Below are 3,798 nucleotides of genomic sequence, written 5' to 3'. Positions count from 1 at the left end.
GCTCCATCCTGAAGCAACCTGGGGCACACCAAGAGTCACCTCCACAGCAAAAGCTAGTGTAGCTGAAATGAGCTGATATGGAGAATGGCAGAAGACACTCCTCTACCCTTGTCACTCAGGGAATTAGTTCCAAAGGTGTTAGGAAGTTTGTTCCAAGGTAATAGCAGCTGATATCTGGATTTTGTGGGTACTCTCCAGGAGTTATGATCTTGTACCCCAGATCAAAGAATTGAACAGAGACAAATAGATAATAGTAAGCAAAATGAGAGAATTTAAGAAAGGACACACTTCTGGCTGGGGAATATAGTTCAGTTAGTAGGGTACTTACCTACGATGCATGAGGCCCTGGGTTTGATCCCCAGCACTGAATAAACCATGCATGGTGATGCATACCTGCAATCCCAGAGCTCAGGAAGTAGAGACAGGAGGATCAGGAGTTCAAGGTTATCATGGCTACATTAGGGAGTTTGAGGCCAGCCTGGCTACATAAGACACTATCTCAAAGCAGTGAGAGAGAGAGAGAGAGAGAGAGAGAGAGAGAGAGAGAGAGAGAGAGAGAGAAAGGATATACTTCTAAGGGAGGAATGGATTAGAGCAAAGCAAAAGCAGCAGCTCATATGGCCATTGTACATATAGTTGGGCTTTCAGGGGGTTTGGGGGGTTATTGGCATAGCACAGTCTTTTCCTTGAATGCTCTGTTGCATGTAGTCCTACATACAACTTCATGTGTTGCATGTCTCATTAGCATTTTATTTATTTTTTTGTCTTTTTGAAACAAGGTCTCCCTGTAGCCCCAGCTGTCCTGGAACTCACTATGTAGACCAGGCTGGCCTTGAACTCACAAAGATCCGCCTGTCTCTGCCTCCCAAGTGCTGGGATTAAAGGCATGTGCCACTATGCCCAGCTCATTAGCATTTTAAATCTCTGCCCAGGAGTGCCTGTTGATGTTATAATGAAGCATAGGTCACCTTCAGATACTCTAGAGTGCCTCTAAACCTGCAGTGACCTCTTTGAGGTGAAGGGGGTAGGTTCCAGCTTTCCTCTTTGCCAACTTCTCTTTTTCATATCTTTGTAAGGTATTGTGCAAGGCCTTCTTAATCTCACTCTCTGCCCTACTCCACTATCTTTTTAAGAATATTTTATTTATTTTTATTTTATGTGTATGCATGTATTGCCTATGCCCAGTGCACCCATCTCATGCAATGCCCTCGGAGTACAGAAGAGGCTGTTGGATCTCCTGGAACTGGAGTTACAGACAGTTGTTAGCTGCCATATGGGTGCTAGGATTTGAAACCCGGTCTTCTGCAAGAACAACCAGCATTCTGAACCACTGAGTCAGCTCTCCAGCTGACCCCCCCTTCCCTATTTTAAAGTATGAAAGAACAATTGTGTATTCTTATTATATCACAGTGGTGTCAGAAATAAAAATGAAAGAAGAGGACAGGTTTGTGGAAAGGAACTGATACAATTACCATTTAGGGGAGCTTTATTAGGAGATGGGGCCCTGAAGAGGAGGGCAGACCCTCAGGTCCAAAGAGTAGCTGCATTAGGAGACATAGCTACTGTGTCTAACATGGCAGGGGTTTGGGTGAGGCAGAAGAAAGAGCCTTAAAATCCCCAAAGGGGGTTTCTGACTCTTGTAAGTCTCAAGATGGTGTGGGCAAGCTTCATACCATGTGATCTAGCCTGCCCTGGCCTACATGCCAAGGGGCACAGAGGCAGGCATTAGTTAGGACAATGAACTTGGGGCTGGAGAGATGGCTCAGTGGTTAAGAGCATTGGTTACTCTTCCAGAGAATCCCGGTTCAGTGCCCAGCACTCACATGGCAGCTAACAACTATTCAAAACTCCAGTTCCAGATCTGACACCTTCTTCTGGCCTCTGCAGATGCGCAAGGGTACTTACATGCATGGAAGCAAAACACTCATACACATAAAATAAAAATAAACAAACAAACCAAAAAATAAGTGAATAAGAAAATTTTTAAAAAGAAATGAAAGGACCATAAACTTATCTTTCAGTGATAAAGGAAGGTGCTGAGCCTGCTTTCCCACTGAAGTCTGAGCTCTCTGTCACAGCAGGTGCTTGTCAGTTCTTGGTTGTAAGGAACACACTGTAAGAGGGCATGGCCTGAATTCTGGGAGAAAGACAGACAGACAGACAGACAGAGACAGTAAAAGGGAGGCAGCTGGAGAGATTGTGGTCTCCAAGTGGTAAAGAAAGGCTACTAGTTTACTCTTAATTTGGAATTGCCACAAAGAATTGTTTGTTGGTTTTTTTCTTCCCCAAGATATGTGATCTTACTGTGTTTTCCAAGCTGATTTTCTAGGCTGAACAAATCCTCCTGGGGCCACAAGTAGAGAAGTAAAGGCCTATAATCCCAGCATCCTGGATGCTGAGGCAGGAAAATGAAGAGTGAGGCCAGCTTGCCCTTCATAGTGTGACATTGTCTCAAAAACAAAAACAAGGGGCTAGAGAAACAGCTAAGAGCACTGGCAGGCATTGCATAACACAGGTGCACTTACCCACATGCAGGCAAAACACTTACACACTTAAAATAAAAATAATAAACAAGGGTACTGGAGAGATGGCTTAGCAGTTAAGAGCACTGACTGCTCTTGCAGAGGACGTGGGTTTGATTCCCAGCATCCACAAGGCAGCTACGAAAGGTCCTTAACTCCAGTTCCAAGGGAATCTGAAGTTCTCTTCTGACCTCCGAGGCACTGTACCACATGGGTGCACTCACATACATGCAGGCAATGCACTCATACACATAAAATAAAAAAATAAATAGCTTTTGCGCGCTGCCCAGGGAGGGGTCCATACGGCTTTGTTCTTGATTCCCGTCGAGTAACTTAAAGGGAAACTTAACACAATGTCCTGCAAATGAAGGAAGAGGATGTCCTCAAATTCCTTGCACAGGAACCCAACCTTGACTTCCAGATGGAATAGTACATCTACAAGAGGAAAAGTGACGGCATCTACATCATAAATCTGAGGAGGACTTGGGAAAAGCTGCTGCCATTGAAAACCCTGCTGATGTCAGCGTCATCTCCTCCCGGAACATTGGCCGGCGAGCTGTGCTGAAGTTTGCTGCTGCCACTGGAGCCACTCCAATAGCTGGCCGCTTCACTCCTGGGACCTTCACTAAACAGATTCAAGCAGCCTTCAGGGAGCCACGTCTTCTGGCGGTGACTGACCCCAGGGCTGACCACCAGCCCCTCACAGAAGAGTCTTATGTCAACCTGCCTACCATCGCTCTTTGTAACGCAGATTCTCCTCTGCCTATGTAAATATTGCCATCCCATGCAACAATAAGAGAGCTCACTCTGTGGGTTTGATATGGTGGATGCTGGCCCCGAAAGTTCTGCACATGCGTGGTTCCAGCCCCGTGAGCTCCCTTGGGAGGTCATGCCTGATCTCTACTTCTACAGAGACCCTGAAGAGATTGAGAAGGAAGAGCAGGCAGCTGCTGAAAAGGCTGTAACCAAGGAGGAATTTCAGGGTGAATGGACTGCACCAGCTCCTGAGTTCACTGCAGCTCAGCCAGAGGCGGCAGACTGGTCTGAAAGCGTGCAAGAGCCCTCTGTACCTATCCAGCAGTTCCCTACTGAAGACTGGAGTGCCCAGCCGGCCACTGAGGACTGGTCTGCAGCCCCCACTGCTCAGGCCACTGAATGGGTTGGAACAACCACTGAATGGTCATGAGCTGTGCTGCAGTCACCTGAGCAGGGTGGAAAGAAGGTGGATGGAAAATAAAGTGTTTCTAAAAATAAATAATTTTTTAAATAATAAAAT

The 3,798-nt window shown here is 46.2% G+C and overlaps 1 pseudogene across 1 annotated transcript; it reads left to right on the top strand.

Annotated features, from left to right (window-relative positions):
• The first annotated feature begins 617 nt into the window (after positions 1 to 617).
• LOC103724868 lies at positions 618 to 3,742 on the top strand (annotated as a pseudogene). The gene is made up of 2 exons (XR_001872136.2): positions 618 to 657; positions 2,876 to 3,742. The product of XR_001872136.2 is annotated as a 40S ribosomal protein SA pseudogene (transcript).
• Positions 3,743 to 3,798: the final 56 nt, after the last annotated feature.

The sequence above is a fragment of the Nannospalax galili genome, unplaced genomic scaffold (genome assembly GCF_000622305.1).
Source record: "Nannospalax galili isolate Female #2095 unplaced genomic scaffold, S.galili_v1.0 scaffold408, whole genome shotgun sequence".
NCBI classification, from domain to species: Eukaryota; Metazoa; Chordata; class Mammalia; order Rodentia; family Spalacidae; genus Nannospalax; species Nannospalax galili.
This window is presented reverse-complemented; position numbering and strand designations above follow the sequence as displayed.